Source organism: Panthera uncia (assembly GCF_023721935.1).
Source record: "Panthera uncia isolate 11264 chromosome E2 unlocalized genomic scaffold, Puncia_PCG_1.0 HiC_scaffold_19, whole genome shotgun sequence".
In the NCBI taxonomy this organism is placed as follows: Eukaryota; Metazoa; Chordata; class Mammalia; order Carnivora; family Felidae; genus Panthera; species Panthera uncia.
In genome coordinates, this window is record NW_026057588.1 from 15,718,379 (window position 1) to 15,738,062 (window position 19,684).

The window sequence follows — 19,684 nt, forward strand, 5'->3', positions numbered from 1 at the left end:
TATATTGTCCACATATTTACCGGCTTGTATATCTTTATTAATTTGTGGATATATGTTCTGGATATATATTCTTTGCCAGAGATATGAATTATTTCTCCCACTAGCTTGACTTTTTACTTTTTTAAAGGTATTGCTTAATGAATAGAATTTCTTAAATCTTAGGGACAGCTAATTTATCAGTGTTTTTTTCTTTTATGGTCAGTGTTTCTTGTATCAATTTTAAAAATCCTTGCCATACCACGGGGCACCTGGGTGGCTCAGTTGGTTGAGCATCCAACTTTGGCTCAGGTCATGATCTTGTGGTCTGTGAGTTCCAGCCCCACATGAGCTGTCAGCACAGAGCCTGGGCCCTGCTTCAGATTCTGTGTCTCCCTGTCTCTCTGCCCCTCTCCCCCCACTCTCTGTGTCTCTCTCAAAAATAAATAAACATTAAATTTAAAAAAAATCCTTGCCGTACCAATATCATAAAGACATTTCCCTATGTTTTCTTCCAGAAACTTTGTTTTACCTTGTACATATAGGTCTGCTATTGGTTTTGAATTATTATGTATAATTTGAACTAAGGATCAAGGTTCATTTTTTTCCTCACATAGATATCCAGTTGACTTAGCACTATGCAATGAAAAGACCATTATTTAACTATTGAAATTCAGTGGCTTCTTTGTCATAAACCTGGTGTCTAAAAATGTTTAGTCTATTTTCGGACTTTCTATTCTGTCCTATTATCTACTTACTTATCTTTGCACCAAACTACAGATTTGTTTACTGTGACTTTATATTATTTATTTTTTTTTTTATTAAAAAAAATTTTTTTAATGTTTGAGAGAGACAGAGAGAGACAGAGTGAGTAGGGGAGGGGCAGAGAGAGAGAGACATAGAGTCTGAAGCAAGCACCAGACTCTAAGCTGTCAGTACAGGGCCTGATGCAGGGCTTGAACTTCAGGAAACTGTGAGATCATGACCTGAGCCGAAGTTGGACACTTAACTGACTGAGCAACCCAGACTTCCCCAACTGTGACTTTAACACAAGTCTTGATATCTGGAAATGTAAATCCTTCAGCTTCTTCACATTTCCTTAGTGATACAGATCCTTTGCATTTCTACATATATTTTGGAATTGGCCTGACATTTTCCACAAAAAATTGTGCTGAAATTTTTGGGGGGATTACATTTAATTTATTTATTAATTTACATGAAAACTGAACAATCTTAGAATCTTAGAATCTTAATCTTAGATAGAATCCATGAATATGGTAAATCTAGGCTGCCATTCATTCCAGTACACTTGGAGACAACAGGCCAGTGAGGAAAGAAGGAACAGTTTAATCGGGAGCTGGAAAATTTGTTTTTTTTATTTGGCAAAAAGATGAGATCTAACCTTCAACAATACTCAAAGATAAAGCCATATAGATGAAGGATTTTAATGTTAAAACTTAAAACACTGGTAAAAAAACATATATATAGTTGAATACCTTTTAGACATTGAGGTAAGAAAATATTTCTTAAAATAAAACACACAAATTGTTGATTAAAAATTAAACAATTTATATATTTGGCCATTGTAAGTGTTCAGTCACCATCAAATGAAATTTTAAAACAAAAAAAAGTTATAAATTAGGAAAAAACATATGCCATACACATAACTAATAAAGAATTGATATCAAGAATATATATACTTTGGGGGATCCTGGGTGGCTCAGTCAGTTGGGTGTCCGACTTTGGCTCAGGTCATGATCTCATGGTTTGTGACTTCAGGCCCTGCATCTGGCTCTGTGCTGATGGCGTGGAGCCTGGAGCCTGCTTCGGATTCTGTATTTCCTTCTCTCTCTGCCCCTTCCCCATTTGCACTCTCTTTCTCTCTCAAAAAATAAACATTAAAAATAAAAAAAAAGAATATATATATTTCAAACATTTCTAAAATCAGTAAGAAAAGCAAGGAGCCACTGAGTGGCTCAGTCAGTTGAGCATCTGACTCTTGATTTTGGCTGAGGTCATGATGTCATGGTTCATGGGATCCAGTCCCTCGTCAGACTCTGTACTGATAGCACAGAGCCTGCTTGGCGTTTTCTCTCTCCCTCTCTCTCTGCCCCTTCCCCACTCACATGCACTCTCTTTCAAAATAAATACATAAACTTTAAAAAATATATAAATAAAAATAAAATCAGTACTAAAAGTAAAACAACCCAATAGGAATATTGACAGGAAACATAAACAAGCATTTCAAAAAAGAAAGTATGAGATCAATAAATATATGAAGAGAGATTCAATGTAATTAAGGATAGGAGAAATGCAAGTTCAAAAGCACAGCAAAATATCATTTTACATCCTCCCAATTAGGAAATTTAGAGTCTAACAATAATGTATCAGTCAAGGCCTTTCAAGAAATAGATATCACTCAAATTGGGTAAGTTGAGTAGTGATTATTAAAGGAACTATTTATAAAAATGTGGACAGTAATAGAGAAACCACAATATCCTGAGACAGAGATCCATTATTACCCTAAGCGTGAGAGGAGTCAGGGGAAGAGACTACCAGAACCCCAAAATAGAGAGGGCTATGTGGAAGGGATGCTTGTCAGGAGCTGAGACTTTTAGCTGAGGGACATAGTCAATACCACACTTCTACAAGGACAAAAAGGAGGTGGGGAGATAAATGCCTCATTCACTCTCCTCTCTCTCTCTCTCTCTCTGATCTCCTGGTAGGCAGATGGATGCAACTAGAAACTACAAAAAACAAGGTACAAATTAGGAAAGTATATTTGTTATATATACCTGACATTGATGAAATCCATACAGGTCAGCCTCTGGGGCATAGAGTAGGGTGAAAAGGGTACAGAATTGATGGGGAGGGGCAAATAGAAGTTATTCAATACAAATACCAAGTGTTGGAGAGGATGCGTGTTCCCAAGTTCAGTTGTTAATTACTTGTAGGAATGAGTAGGCCATCTTGTAAAATATTTCGTTTTATCTTCTGTGGTTGAACATTTACATGCCCAGGAACTCCATTCCTAGGAATACACCCAAGATAAGCTCTTACACATGAACACCAGGAGACATATACAAGAATGTACATTGTTGCACTGCTCTCAACAGCCAAAACACAGAAATAACCCAGATGTCCATCAACTGGAGAAAGTGCTTTGTTCTCACAATGGAATTAATTATATAGCAGTCAAAATGAATGGCAATGTCACACAACAGTACAGAAAATCTTATGATAATGTTAGAAAAGATTCCAAAGATTACATATAATTGACCTTTTTATAAAGTAATAAATAATTTGATAAAAATCTACTTTTTAGCAAAACATATAAATGCAGTAAAACTACATAGAAGCAAAGCAAGGGACTAATGAACACAGGATTCAGGATGATATTTGCTCCATTTGGAGAGGAAGGGGTAAGGGTGAGGTTATATATAATAACGTATAGGTTATTATCAAAGTTAAAGATAATATGCTGGGTGGTGGGTTCATGAGTACTATAACATTATTTAAAATAAATAACTTTGTTGATCAGTTTAGGACAAATTATGATGTTATGACAAATGACTCCAAAAGCCTAGGGACTTACAACAACAAGGAATTATTTCTCATATCCATGTCCATTATAAGTTGGCAGCTGTTCTGTTCCATACCACCTTTATTCCAGGACCTAGGTTGAAGAAGCAGCACTTAGATAGAACATAAAAGTCTTGTGGCAGAGGGAAAAAAGAGATGGTGAAACCATTCAACAGCTCTTAAAGCTTCTGCTTTGAACTGGCTATGTCACTTTTATACATTGCCATGCCTGATATCAATGGATAGGAAATATAATCTTGATATTATTTTATAATATCAAAATCTAGTACACTAACCAGCTAAGTAACCTAAAGTAGAAGTGCTGTTATTTATATAACTTATATGCACCTGTGGGGCACCTGGCTGGCTCAGTCAGTGGAGTATCCAACTCCTGATCTTGGCTTTGTGAGTTCAAGCCCCACGTTGGGTGCAGAGATTACTTAAAATAAAATCTTTAAAAAAAAAAAAAAAGCCAAAACCCTATGTGCACCTGAGGTAAAAGAATCAAACAAAACCCAGCAAAACCAAAGATAAAGTTAGGAGGCATGGATCAGGTATCTATATTTCTTTTCAATAGAATTGCATTACATATAATTCTCAAGTCCAAATGATGTCCTAAAACTTGACTTAATGATCTCAAAAAGAAGCAGCTCTGAAAAAAAAAAAAAAAAACAAGCATAATCACATACTTCCTAAGCCTATGATTAAGATATAATATCTGTAAAGTCAGAAGTTTCAGATGAAATTCTGATGCAAGAGTACTGTTAGTTGTCCTATGATTTTCAAAGGATAAATTGGAAGTCTCCATTTCTATATGGACTATACCCCAAGAATTACTAGGAAGGGTTTGCAGGGTTTTGCTAAAGTAAGAAGAATGGGTACATGCTTTATTTAATCATGTTATATCAAACTTTCCCTTTGCATTGAATGTATTGGGTCTCAAAGTTTGCCTAAAAGCAACCTAGATTTTGGTTGGCTTGTGAGAAAATTTGATTATTTTGAGGCCTGTAGACCAGGGGAAATGGGCCAGATCTCTAATCAGAAAGAATCCCATGTCTTTCCTAAAAATTGCCACTGGGCCTAGTGAAAAGTCCTTTCACGACGAGTTAAATGAGGACTGAGTATGCTGAACCACGTTAAAATGTGGAGGGCAGAGTCCAAGATCCTTGGTGTAGAAGACTATTTCCAGTTCAGACGTGTGAGAATGAAGAAGACAAAACAGAAGGAAGAGAGGAAATGAAGGAAGGGGCAGTGCTATTTTAAGACCAAAATAAACTTTCAGGACTTATGAAGCCTTCAGCACACTTAAAATCAAATGCAATAAAAAGCGCAGCCTACATCAAAATTATTTTTGTATATCTACATAAAACACTATTGAGAATTAAACTGGCCAAATTGAATTTTAGAGACACTGGATTATAAATGTTAATTTTCCTATTGTAGTTCTCATATCTTAAAGCCTATACGTAAGTCTGAAATATTTGTAGGCCCTTGATTAGTCCACAGGTGTCAGGCTGTTTGCCCATCATTACTTTTTCCCTTTTCTCTACCCTGACTCATGTCTCTAAAACTTTCCCACCCATTTATTTAATGACTGAAGGGTTTTTTCTTTCTCTTTTTTATTTTTATTTATTTTTAATTTATTTTAATGTTTATTCATTTTTGAGAGAGACAGAGTGTGAGTGGGGGAGGGGCAGAGAGAGAGGAAGACACAGAACCTGAAGCAGGCTCCAGGCTCTGAGCTGTCAACGCAGAGCCCAACACGGGGCTCGAACCCACGAACTGTGAGATCATGACCTGTGCTGAAGTTGGACACTTAACCGACTGAGCCACCCAGGCGCCCCTCTCTTTCCCTTTTTAAAAATTAGAGTATAATTTACATATGGTAAAATATAAAAATCTTAAGTATACATCATATGGATATAATTGTGTATTTACTATCCAGATCAAGAAATAGAATATTTCCATCCCCTCAGAAAGTTCCCAGGGATTCTTCCCAGACAGTAACCATCCTCTTCTGAGATAATCATTCTTCTGACTTCCATTTCCATAGATTAGTTTTGCTTATTTCAAAACTTTATATAAGTGGAATTAGACATTGTCTTTGGTATCTGGCTTCATTTGCTTAGATACTTAACAGACTTAATTGCTTAACCAACTGTGTGATCAATCCATCCATGAATCTGTGAATTCATGGATAAATCCATCCATGACTCCATCCATGTGGCAGCAGTTTCTTTTTATTGCTGAGTAAGCATACCATAATTTGTTTATCCAATCACCTGTTGATGAATAATTGGGTTGTTTCAGGTTTGGGACTATTACAAATAAAGCTGCCATGAACATTTGTATACAAGTCTTTGTACAGATCTACGTTTTCATTTGTCTCGGATACATACCTAGCAGTGGATTGGGTGGATCCTATAGAATGTATATGTTTATGAAAGTTCTTAATTTTTGCCACTGTTAATTCAGTGTCAGTAGTTTCATTTTTCTTAGCTTGGCAAGCCATGGAAAGTTAGCCACTGATGTGTACCGATAACTTTGTATACCAACAAATACAGATTAACATCAGCTGCACTGGCAGCTGCTTGGGTCAGAGTGCCAGCATCAAAGCCAAGGCAAAGCTTCAGCAGCTGTTTCTGGAGCATAACTAATGACTGTTTTAGTGTTGCCAAATAACCAGCTGCTATATCTCCTCTAACTAAATTTAACAACTGAAAGCATCATGAGCAACCATTTTATGTAATGCTCCCAATATAGTCTCTGTTAAATGAGCTTGGTAGAGAGCTATGCTATGACTGGTGCCCACTCCAAAGTTTTTTCTTACCATTGATGATCCCTCTGCATGTATTAGAGAGGCTTAAGTAACATACAAATTTGTGGTATTAGCCTCAACCATTGTGAAATTTTACTTTCTTGTTGCATGTTGGATAATAACTTTCTAAGATGTGGTGGTCTAATGTGCAAGTGTGATCTCTGCTACGTCTGGGAGTTGCTTGAAGGGACAAATATTGAGAGGGTAGAGAGTAAACCGTAAGTGTTATCTAAAATGTGGGGCACTGGAACTGATCTGATCTTTATATTTAATTTTTTTAACATTTATTTATTTTTCAAAAGACAGAACATGAGCAGGGGAGGGGCAGAGAGAGAGGGAGTCACAGAATCTGAGGCAGGCTCCAGCCTCTGAGCTGTCAGCACTGAGCCTTACATGGGACTTGAATTCACAAACCGCAAGATCATGACCTGAGCTGAACTCCAGTGCTTAACCCACTGAGCCACACAGGCACCCTGGAACTGATCTGATTGTTAAATCAAAATGATAAAGTGAAGGTAGTTACAAATGATAGACGAGTTTGCAGCCAGTAAGGCATGTCCCACAGGATGACTAATGCCCTCATGTTAGAGGTGGAAGAGGGGCACCTCTGAATAAAAGATATTATCTTTTGCAGTTTCTTAGACACTGGTCTGATCTTTACTATATGGCCAAGATGGGACAAACAAGTGCTACAGGAGGGAGATTACAGCCAGCTTCGAATTTTTTAAAAATGATTTATTTTGAGAGACTGGGGAGGGGGGGGGGGGCAGAGGATCCAAAGTAGGGTCCATGCTGACAGCAGTGAGCCTGATGTGGGGCTTGAACTCACAAACTGTGAGACATGACCTGAGCCCAAGTCGGATGTTCAACCCACTGAGCCACCCAGGTGCCCCAGCCTTGAAATTTTCATTAAGGATGTAAATACGATCTTATTTTCTTGGGAGTCTTTGGTCATATTAATTACAATACTGAAAGCCACATAGCTATTTCTTCAAAGACCAGGTAAATATCCCATCACATCATTTGTTTTTTAGAGTAGTATTTCTCAAATTGTGGTTAAATACAAAGGTTTTTTTTCTTTCTTTTTTAAAATCTGCAGGGGCGCCTGGGTGGCTCAGTCGGATGAGCGGCCGACTTCAGCTCAGGTCACGATCTCACGGCCCGTGAGTTCGAGCCCCGCGTCGGGCTCTGTGCTGACAGCTCAGAGCCTGGAGCCTGTTTCAGATTCTGTGTCTCCCTCTCTCTGACCCTCCCCCGTTCATGCTCTGTCTCTCTCTGTCTCAAAAATAAATTTAAAAAACATTAAAAAAAAAATTAAAAAAAAAAAATCTGCAATCTGGCCTGCCCTCCGGACCGCAAGGGGCGGAGGTGGGGCTCGATGCCTGGCGTCTGCTGCCTGCACTGGCCTCAGGTAACCGCAGCCCCCACCCCTGGCCCCTCGCCCCTCTCTATAAGTGGCCCGCCGCGGACACTGGGCCATGGGGCGCGCCCGCTGTCCCCCGCGATGGAGCCGGCCGAGGGTTGCCACCTGGACGCGTTCGCCTACCTGGAGTGCGCGCTGGGCTTGCTGGGCTCGGTGCAGCTGATGCGCTGGGCGTACGGGCGCTGGGCGTCCCCGCGCCCCACCTACCAGCTGCCGCAGCGCCTGCGCCACGCGCCCAACCGCATCCTCCTGACCACGTTACTCCTCCACTACGCGCAATGGTGCTTGTTTTTTCCCGTTTCTGATCCGAGGAGAAAAGCCGATGCTCCTATACGCATGTACGCTGGCGTTCGTGTTGTGTATCTATAACGGCTATTTGCAAAGCAGATACTTGAGTCAGTATGCGGTGTATGCTGATGACTGGGTCACTGATCCCCGATTTCTAGTAGGTTTCTGCTTGTGGTTAATAGGCATGCTGATAAACATCCATTCAGACCATATCCTGAGGAATCTCCGGAAACCAGGGGAGACAACATAAAATACCAAGGGGAGGCACTCTCTTTACCTTTTACTCTCCGGAGCACAGCAGTATCACCAGTGGTTCCTTGAAAATTTGAAGATTATCCAAAATTCAGGAAAATTATAATCTCGTTTTTATTGTAAGTTTATTGTCAGCGGGATGGTCTTTGACTTGAAGCATTTTAGTGATGTGTCTCTAGGGACTACATAAATGAATTACTCTTCTGTCATTTTCCTGCTACTTCATCTTTTTCAAGATTTGCTCTAGGAGTGTTTTCCTGATAAATATGTAAGCTGCCTAATACCAAGCTAATAACGGGCTGCACACCGGGTCGAGAATCTGCAACTCTGGGTCATTACAGGTGACCATTTCTCTGATTTTGGAGTCTCCTCTTTTGGCTGTGTACAGCTAAGTGTGCACAAGATCAGGATTACAAGCCATTTCTGATGGCCTCTGTGGACTGAAACGTGTCACCGCCCCTTGTACTACCCATTCCAACCATCAGTTCAAGGCCAAAGGTGATGTTGCCCCCTCCCCTGATAAAGGCAGGGCTGTCTCCGTTGTCCCTCTCACCCCAATGGGTCAATAAGGCCAGGGGCACCTGCAGTGTGGTCACAGCCCCAGGGAAATGCCCAGGCTCTCACTGTGGGTGCTCTGCAGCAGAGAACTTGGGGGCAGAGAAAGGAGACACAAGGGGCCCAGCTGAGGCCCAGACAAGAGGCCTCTGGCACCTGTGGCAGCCTGGCTCCCCAGGTGACTCCACTCAGAGCAGGGTGCTGGGTGCCTTCATGTAAGGGGTAAGGTGCTCTGTCCTCCACTGAGAGGACTTCTTGGAGGCCCTGGTGGGAGCAGGGAGCCCCTTATGCTGATCACCACAAGGCATCAGTAGTCTGTGGTTAAGATGATTTTTCTTCCTTCCAGGTAGAACTAGCAAGTTGTAAGGCACTTTTTTCTCAGTACCCTCAGTATTCCAAAACAATATCTGGAAACAGAATGTCTTACTCTAGATGCACTTGAGAGGTCCACGGAGATAAATCACAGGAATAAAATTCACCACGTATTGCCAGGTATGTAAAAGAAATCTCCAACTAGAAGGCTGTTAAATCTCTGGGCTGCTCTGTGAAGCTCTGATGGGACACGTGGTGGAGGTCCCCTCCTGGCCAGGGACAGCACTGCCTCGGTGGCCACCACAACTGCAGAGCCAGAAACTGCAGGAGCAGGGGAAGAAAGGAGGAGACTGTTCACTCTGATCTGCTGACCTGTAGGTCCAGAGCACGAGCAGCCCCTGGCTCCCTGTGGGCTCTGCGCAGCCCCTTCCTGGCTGACCTTCCTAGCCACGGTGTCCCTCTCTCACGCGGTTTTATGTAGAAGCCATGTGCTCATTGTTAGTGATTTGTAGAGTCTCGTTTGGTTTCAGAATTGCACAGCAAATGCTCCCGATGCAGCTATGCTTCATTTTAACTGGGAACAGAACGTTTTTGAAAAGAAATTTTGTTATTCAATGAACTTCATTCCTTTTTCTGACCCTTTTCCAATTACTTGAAAACACGAAGCAATAAATATTTTGGATCTCCTCAGGAAAACTCAAAAGTCTGAACAAGTCACGATGGATTTGGGCTGCTGTGTTCTGGAAAGAGCACCCAGCTGGGAGAAGGATGCCAGTCTGAGAGCTGGAGAAGCTCACTGTGATTTTTACTCCTTTATATGAACCGCCTGCATGAAGGAACGCTTGGGTTAACTCAGGCTTTGATGTGTGGTTACTGCTTTCACCCACCCACACTGGGTGGACGGTTAATAGGAACAAATCCTCTTCTATCTTGTCTCCCTGCCCTCCCTCCATTTCCTAAAAACTGTCACTTAGCAAATTGTCATCAATTACTGTGTTAATCATAATGAGATTAATAAATTTACTTCAAGTCCAAAAAATAAAATCTGCAATCTGTTACGAACCCAGACTTTTGGAAAATATAATAAATATAAATTGCTTGAAAAAGGAAAAAAGACATACAAAACACAAGCTCCAAGATATCAGCCTTTTATTTGGAATTTTCGCATCTATGATCACAAATGTTAAAACAATTAAACAAGGATGCCATTAGACTGAGATAGTTCTAATGCCTTGGTAGCTTACCAAAGCAAATCAAAACCTAACCCAAAATCAATGCACCCCTATCAGAGAAAATAAAATTTAAGAACAACCTATAACAAACAGCCACGTTAGTTTTACCAAACAAGGCAACTGCTTATGCTATGTCTAACCAGATAATTTCCTTGCTGTGTTTCAGTGTCTTCTCTTTTTTCTTTTTAATGTTTATTTAATTTTGAGAGAGAGAGACAGAGCATGAGTGGGGAAGCAGCAGAGAGAGAGGGAGACATAGAATCTGAAGCAGGCTCCAGGCTCTGAGCTGTTAGCACAGAGCCCGATTCAGGGTTTGAACCCATGAACTGTGAGATCATGACCTGAGCCGAAGTTGGACGTTTAACCAACTGAGCCACCCAGGCGCTCCTCAGTGTCTTTTCTATAAAAAGACCTCTCCACTAGCTCCTGTTGGTAGAGTACTCCTAACACTTTCAGTCTGATGCTGCCTAATGGAAACTCACGTACACTCAAACTCTTGAAAATTTAGTGCCTCAGTTTATCTTTTAACCCAAGTGAAACTAATCAATACTTTTCTTTTGGCCTGTCTAATTAGAGAGTATTCTCTAAAACTAATTAGAGAGTATTCGATCTTTTTCTGGCATCTGAATAAAGTGAAAAATCATTATTCAAAAAGTAGTTAAAACTCAGCTATAGCCATCTGGAACCTTTTAACAGTACAGTTTTAAAGACATATTTACATTTAATATGGCTATTCTGTTCAGGCTTTCTACTTCTTAGCAGAAATTAGTAATTTCAATTTCACTGCAAAATCTACAATGACCTCTACTGTGGTTATGGAGTTGCTCATAACGGCCTCAAAATTCTTTTAAATTCTATATCTATGGTTTAACCTTTCTCCTTTCTAATGTTCTTCTTCTAATTTGTTTCATTTTGTTATCATTTATCAATATTGTGTCTCGTGTATCTTTTAGAACCAAACTCTACATTTTAAAAATCTGACCAACTTTTTTGTTTTCTAGTTCATCAATTTCAGAATCTATACTTACTCATTTTATATTTAACAAAATTGAATAAGTAATGTTTCATAAGGACAAGATAATGGCGAAAATATAAGGGAATACTTTTAATGTTTGTTTATTTTTGAGAGCGAGAGAGAGAGAGAGAGGGAGACATAGAATCCGAAGCAGGCTCCAGGCTCTGTGCTGACGGCTGTCAGCAGAGATCTCGATGCAGGGCGGAACCCATGAACAGCGAGCTTATGACCTGAGCGGAAGTCAGACGCCTCACCATTTGAGCCACCCAGGCGCCCCATAAGGGGATACTTTTAAAAGAAAAAAATTACAATTACACATCCTAACAATTAACTACTGTTAACAAATGTTAGTGTAACTTTCCAAAGACTTAGGACCCAAGTTCATTTCTACCTGTTTTTATGTACTTATAACAAGTTTGAAAACACTAATATATGGCATATAGAGTTCAGTACTAGTATTCCATGATTTCTACTCCGGACTTACGCTTATCCTCCTTCAACCTCCTGGTGGCCCTTCTCTGCCCCCACCCGCCCCGTCCTGAGTTCAAGACTGCCACCTTTCATTCAATGTCTCCTCCGCCACATTCCCAAACCCGTTAGGCCGGGACTACATTTCCCAGACGTCCCGAGGATCCGCAGCTCCCGGTGCCCCTGAGGCCCCGCCGGAATTGGGTTGAAGAGCCCGGACACCTGGCTTCTGGGTAACGGCAGTACTGACGGAGGGAGGAGTGCGCTTTCTGGTGGTGCCCGGGACGGGGGAATGAATTCTCAGCCGAAACTTGAGCACTTAAACGCACCTGAGCACTCTACCAGGAGGGATCGTGGGACGGGCTGAACCCACATCCGGGAGGATTCCTAGTTAGTGGCGTGTCGGGGAGTCGTCCACTCAGGATCCCGCTCTCAGAGCACGGCTCCTTGTGGAGAGTACTCTGGGCTGTCTGCTTCCCGGCTTTTAACTACAGTTCTTAAGAGACCTCTGGTCATTTCCCAGTTTGGAGCGAGGAGTGCTGCAGACGGGTTAACTTTGGGGACTGACCCTTCCCCTGGCTGGGGGCTACATTTCCCAGAAGCCTCCTCGGTCCACAGCCCTTCCCCCACCCAACAGCAGCCACCTTATTGCTGCTTGGACCTGTCGGTGCGCCGAGGTCCTTAGAAGATGCTAGGCGAGGCTGGACTGTCAGTACTGGCCTTCACTGAAGGCTAGGAACACGACGCGACACTGGGCGAAGACTGTTGTGCCGGCCAGGCTCCAGCTGAATTTTTCCTCTCCTGGACTACAATTTTCCTGGGGGCTCCGCGGCATATTCCACTTCCGGCCGAAGTTGGCTTGGCCGGTGGTGAGTTGGCGGGAGTTCGGGTGTAAAGGGTCGGGGCGTTGCGGGCCGGCTGTGTCACCAGTTTGGGGCGGATTCTACCAGACTGGAATGTGAGGACCCCGGAAAAGTGGATGCTGAGGGGCTCCGGGGCGGGGCCAGGGTGTGTCTGGAGTCTAACAAACGGGTGGCCGTTGGGCATTTCTAGGCTGTGTCCTCCCGCTTGAAAAGTAAAGACGTAGCGGAGGTTGGGGAGTGTTGAGGCCTCTAGTCTTAACTCGGGGGAGGGAGGTATCAGCAGCGCATCGGCACGGGGTGTGGGAGTGGTATCATGCTGGCTCTGAAGCTGGCTGGCGGTTTCTCGAGGTCAGAGGTGTCGCTGCTGTGTGACCTTCTGCCTGGACGGAAAGTCTGTGCGATATTCTCCCGAAGTGGTTTGTGAGCCCGACCTCCTTTGCTCGGCGACCAGTGCCCGTGGAGCAGTGGTTAGTACATTAAGCGAGGCTTTCTAAGGCCCAGTGGGAGAGCCCCACGTGGCCGGCTGCCTCTCGGACTCTGTCTACGGAGTCTGGAAGAGCTCAGTCTCCTGTGGAGGAAGGAGGCCACAGTCTGGGGTTCTCTCCCAGGACTCCCGTCTGGGCCCCTAAGGTCGCCTGCTTTCTGTGATGATAAGAGTGGGGATGGGGTTACAGCCTTCTTTGGCTTTGGGCTCACTCTCCGTGCCTGGAGTGGGGCCAGGGTTTGCTCTGGTTTGGCCTCGTCTGGGCTCCAGAAAGGGTCTGTTGTCTCATAGTTTATTAACCACTGTCCATCTTTTTCATTTTCTAGGAGTCCAGAAGAGGAGAGAAAAGCCGCTGTACATCACAAGGCATGGCAGAGGTAAGTTGTATTTGGCACTCTCTTCTTGGAAAGGGCTTCTTGGTTTACAGAACAATATCCTATTTCAGGATTCTATCCAAAAAATTTACAGTAGTGATTTGAAAAAAAAAAGGGTAAGCAAGAAGGAAACCAAATTTATGGAGCAGTTTTCCTAAACCAGGTAAGAGTCTAACCCAGGACTGTCTGTTTTGCATACATTGTCTCATCCATCTAGAATTTCCATTTCCCTGGATTTTATCCATTCACAGAACAGTTGTGACAGATGTGCCTCTCTGCTTTGGCAGAGAAGTTAAAGAACAGAATGAGGTTACTCACTTCAGTCTCACTAATTTCTTTGTTGTCCGCTTCAGGGTCACATGCTTCCAAATTTCTAACAGCCTGAAGTCCTGCCTGCCTGCATCAGCTGTATGTACTTTTTTCTCCAAGATAGAAATAACCTAATTGCTCTCTTTCTAATGATTAAAGTAAAATAGGGTTCTTAAAAACATTTCAAAACTTGAGAACATTTCAGAAAGTTTGTCAACCATGGTCCCACCATGTAGAGATAGGATTAATATTTTCAAATTTTGGGGGCACCTGGGTGTCTCAGTCGGTTAAGCGGCCGACTTCGGCTCAGGTCATGATCTCGTGGTCTGTGAGTTCAAGCCCCGCGTTGGGCTCTGTGCTGACAGCTCAGAGCCTGGAGCCTGTTTCAGATTCTGTCTGTCCCTCTCTCTGACCCTCCCCCGTTCATGCTCTGTCTCTCTCTGTCTCAAAAATAAATAAACGTTAAAAAAAAAAAATTTTTTTTTTTAAATTTTTCAAATTTTGTCTGTACAAAAGTGTAGGTTTGTAATTTTGTTTTCAGAATGGGATCATGCTAGTGACAAAAGCAACTAACTTAACTGATTGTTAAGCCATTTATAGTTTGAAGTTTTTTACATGTGTTGTCTTGTTGAATCCACATTAACAACTCCATGAGATATTCTGTAATGCATTTTTTTTTCCCCTTCACATTTTAAATTCTCTGAATTTGGACTGGTTTCACAATTCCTGGCCAGTCATAGTTTCACTGGTGGAATTTTTTTTCTTTCCTGGTGTATAAAATAATGGTGGCTTTACAACCAGTGGCATCTCAGAATTGATGAAATATGGAATTACTCTAAGTTGACAGATGAGGAAATAGATTCTATTAAGTCACTTCAAATTACACATTTAATAAATTATACAACTGGGATCCCTCTACTTTTACCCACTTGTCAAAGGTCATTATCTTCTTTGGTTTATGTTGAATATATGTTGAGTATATTCTGTGTCATTTATAAGTTGTTTTAGAAGTTTTTTCACAGTTAATCTATTCTGTATGTGTTTTAGATTCAGAGTTTTCAAAAAATGTTTTCTTCTTTTATGTCATGGCCTTCCCTAATACAAATATAGAAAAGTCATTCATATTTTTCTAAAGTACTTCGTCTTTTGCCCAATTTAATCTTTTTTTTTAAGTTTATTTATTTATTTTGAGAGCTTGAGCAGGGGAGGGGCAGAGAGAGAGAGAGAGAGGGAGAGGGAATCCCAAGTACGCTCTATGCTGTTAGCACAGAGCCCAACGGAGGGCTCAAACTCACAAATTGTGAGATCATGACCTGAGCCAAAATCAGGAGTTGGACACTTAACTGACTGACCATCCAGGCACCACCACCCCCCAAACTATTTAATGTATAAGCATCTGGTGTGAGATATGACCAGCAAATGTTGGTTGTAAAATTTCTAATATGGAGTGTTTATTTAAATTTTGTCTAGAAATAACCTAATAACCTAATTCCTCTCTTTCTGTGGCTTTGGAGTAGTCAGTTTTAAAGAATGGCAGTATTTGTAGTATATTCAGGTTTTTTCTTTGGATGTGTCTGAGTGTGGCTTTTCATTCTGGCCAATCAGTTCTCAAGGATTCCTTTCTCTTGAGAGACTAATAAGATACGCTTTATTTTTTTTTTAATGTTTTTAAATATTATTTAGAGAGAGACCGTGTAAGTGGGGGAGCGGCAGAGAGAGGGAGAGAAAAAATCCCAAGCAGGCTCTACACTGCCAGCGAGAGCCCGACATGGGGCTTAATCCCACGAACCCTGAGATCATGACCTGAGCTGATATTAAGAGTCCGACACTTAACTCACTGAGCCATCCAGGTGCCCCTAAATACTCTTTCTCTTCTGGATTAATCTGTTTCTTCCTTTCTCTGACTTTTCTTCTGAATTCTGTGAGAATTTGGTGAGTTTGTCTTCCCCTTTTCATCCTGGCCAGAACCCTCCTCAGATTCTCAGAGGAGAAACTACATCCTCCCTATCCATTCTTAGCACATTTTGGTAAGGAAGGAACTCCAGCTCCCCTTGCGTTACAACCCTGGACATCTGTCCATTTCTCCCTTCATTTCCTCCTCAGAGTGGTGGATTGTCCTTTCTCTGTATTAATGAGAAGCTATGCACTGTTAAAAAGAGTAGAGTCTTATCCTGTTTTTGCACTTTACTAGCTTTGTGACCATGGGCTTCCTCATAACATCCTGTATATAAAGTGGTCATTATAAAAGGTTTGGAGAATGTGATAGTAATGGAAATTCAACTGAATTTGCACTGAAACTGGCAACCTGGAGTTCTCCCAACTCCTTCCTCCTGGTCCCAAATCCCATTGCTTCTGTTTCCTGTTTCTTGTTGTCATGCCTTATAACCTCACACCACTGTCTGCATCCCAGATCAGACTTTTGTGTAGGGGGAATAGTGCATTGTCCTCCTAATTGGACCACGTGGCTCTACTTTTACTCCTTGCCAATAAAATAGTCCAGGCATGTCATTTCCTTTATTCAGTAAATCCCTATTGCTTTCAGGACAAAGCTATACTTTTATACATTTCATTACACATTTACTGTAAAGCACATTCTATGTTTATTGGAGCACCAATCCTAGTATTGGAGAAGGCGGTTTAATCTTGGCAGGGATGATCTGTCATCTAAGACCTTTCTGTCGTGGGCCCTTTGGATTTCTCCAGTATCACTTCTGTCTACCCCTTTCCCAGAATACCTCACCAATTATCCCAGTGAACTGTCTTCTCTTCAGACATACAGGCTATATTCCTTTCTCTACAGCTTACCCTGTTCACTCTACTTGGAATGCTGTTCAGGGGTGCCTGGGTGACTCAGTTGTTAAGTGTCCAACTCTTGATTTTGGCTCCAGTCATATCTCACAGTCATGAGCTCAAGCTGCACTTTGGGCTCTGCAGCTGGGAGTGGAGCCTGCTTAAGATGCTTAAGATTCTCCCTACCCCCACCTCCCCTGCTCACTTGTTCACTCTTTCTCTTGCTCTGTCCTCGAGAAAAAAAGAAAAGAAAAGGAATGCTGTTCAGTTTGTTTTTGCTTGTTGGAATCCTCTGTTTCCACCACCACCCCCGCCCCGCCCCGGGCCCCAATTAATCTTCTATATGTTACATGAAACTTTCACATACGCTTTAACCTAAGTAAGTCACTATTTCATTTTCCATAGCAAGATTCATCTACTTGTAATTAGATGTAATTTATCCTGCTTAGAAGCCCCTCAGCTATGAGAACAAGTCAAAATGTCTCATGATCTGATCCTTCTTAACTTCGTTAGTCTGTTCCCTTTGTCACTCGACTCTAGCTATTCCCATAATGCACAGTGCTATCTCTTGCCTCTATGGCACAAGAAACACAAGAGGGGACATATCCCATACCACCACTTTCTCTGGATTCTGTGAAGCCTGCTTCAGTCTCTTGATTATGCTTGGTAACTGAGTGACTGTGCTGACATTCCCCTATGCTGCGTCTGTTGTAGTTCTTTCCATACTGTATTGTAATTGACATTTTAAAACTGATTTTATTAAATATTGAGTGTAGAAATTGTATAATGTATGACAAATATCTGAACACCCATATTTAAAAAGTAGAATGTTAATTATTAAAAACCCCCATGAGTCATCCCAGTCCAGTCTCTATAGGTAACTTCTGAATTTTGTTTTTCATTCCCTTACTTTTCTTTACAATTAAACATATGTGTTTGTTTTTATTTTAAATTTGATATAAATAAAATTATACAGTTTGGAATCTTATGTGATTTCATTACCTGTCTCTTAGTGTATATTCAGGAGATTCATTTATGTTGTGAATTTACTGTGTAACCATCCATTGTATAAATACATTTTTTTCTTTTATATTACAAACATTACTCCTGTGAACGTTTTTGAACTTGTCTCTTGTGTCATGTGCAAGAATTTCTCTGGGCATATAACTAAGAGTAGAACTCTTAGTAGACCCTTCTCAATTGTTTTTCAGTGTTTATACCTGTTTTTAAACCCTGTTACCTCATATTCTCACCACTACTTGATATTGTTAGACTTTTAAGTTTTTACCTATTTGGTGGGTATGAATTGATACATTATTCTGATTTTAAACTTGCATATTTGGGCACTAAATAAGGTTGAACCCCCTCCCCCCTGCCCCCGGCCCTTTTATGGTTTCTCTTTTCTGAAGTTTTATTTTGCGTCGTTTTCTAATGCTTCCATTCAGTTTTGTGTTTCCAGTTTTTTGTTCCTTTTGGTGCATTGTAGGTTATTTCTTAAATATTGTAGATTGACATTGTCATCCTTTGTCAGTTATGTGTGCTATACATACTTTCAATACGTGGCTTCTAACATTAAGTGGCAGTAGAAATTCTCAATTGTAATGCCATCATATTTAACACTGTTTTCCTTTCGTTTACTAACTTATTTATGTCTTGTTTATGAAATCTCTTTTCCTTGGGGCGCCTGGGTGGCTCAGTTGGTTAAGCGTCCGACTTCAGCTAAGGTCATGATCTCACGGTTCATAAGTTTGAGCCCCACATAGGGCTCTGTGTTGACATCTCAGAGCCTGGAGCCAGTTTCAGATTCTGTGTCTCCCTCTCTCTCTGTCCCTCTGCCACTTGCTCTCTTGTCTCTCTTTCAAAAATAAACATTAAAAAATTAACAAAAAAAGAAAGAAATCTCTTTTCTTCTGTGAGTAAAGGTACTCTCCCATGTTTTCTATGAATGATATTGTTTTGCCTTTTGTGTTTCAGTCTTTAATTCAATTGGGATTGATTTTAGGATATGGTATATGGTAGGGGTCCAGTTTCACTTTTTCCATTTGGATAAGTAACATCCCAACATCATTTATTTGAAAGGCCATCACAGAGGATTAGGCAAACTGCACAGTCTCAGGGAACAGGCTCTACAAGGTTGCCCTCACTTCAGACCTTAGCTCTAAGGTTGAGAGTCCCTAGGACCACCCTCATTTCAGACCAGCTGGCTGTAAATTCAGGGTTTCTCACAACCATCCTCAGGTTCAATAATTCACTAGAAAGATTCCTAGAACTCCCTGAAAGTTACCATATTCATAGGCACATTTATTACAGGGAAAGAATACATTAAAATCAGCCCAAGGGATAAGATGAATAGGGTAGGATCTGGGAGGGTTCCAGACTTGAAGTTTACCTTCCCAGTATCAGTATGTGGCAATATGCAGAGTATGGCCAACCAGGAAAGTTCACCCAAGCTTCAGTATCCAGAGTTTTTATTTGCCTAGAGATTGAGCTAATACCACATGGCCCAAGCTCTGAATACATGGTTGGTCTTTAAGGCATGGCCAGCCCCACCCTGAGCCATCTCATCAGCATAATCTTACACTGTGGTCTAAGGGGCCCACCATAAATAACAAAGACACCCTTGTCACTTGGCAAATTCCAAGTGTTTAGAAGTTATATCCCATGAGCCAAAGGCAACACCTCTCTTTGGAGGCCAAATTTCTTTCTTTCTTTTTAAATTTTATTTATTTATTTATTTATTTATTTATTTGAGAGAGAACTCATGCACAAGTGGGGGAAAGGCAGAGAGAAAGGGAGTGTAGAGCTGATAGGGGACCACATCTAACCACTGATCATGAGGAGATCATGACCTGAGCCAAAATCAAGGGTCACATGCTGCTTAACTGACTGAACTACTCGGGTGCCCCTGGAGGCCAAATTTACTATAGTCATCCTTTCCCCTCT

The 19,684-nt window shown here is 41.4% G+C and overlaps 1 protein-coding gene, 1 long non-coding RNA gene and 1 pseudogene across 2 annotated transcripts in view; 2 read left to right on the top strand and 1 right to left on the bottom strand.

Moving 5' to 3' along the window:
- Positions 1 to 19,684, top strand: part of LOC125915979 (zinc finger protein 568) — a 158,324-nt gene that overhangs the window by 122,118 nt on the left and 16,522 nt on the right. The window lies entirely within an intron of this gene.
- LOC125916010 (uncharacterized) lies at positions 1,469 to 8,003 on the bottom strand. The gene is made up of 4 exons (XR_007455812.1): positions 7,923 to 8,003; positions 3,572 to 3,652; positions 2,772 to 3,007; positions 1,469 to 1,859 (listed from the first exon to the last, which is right to left on the bottom strand). It is a non-coding gene; the product is annotated as an uncharacterized LOC125916010 (long non-coding RNA).
- On the top strand, positions 7,765 to 10,315 carry LOC125916000 (3-oxo-5-alpha-steroid 4-dehydrogenase 1-like; annotated as a pseudogene).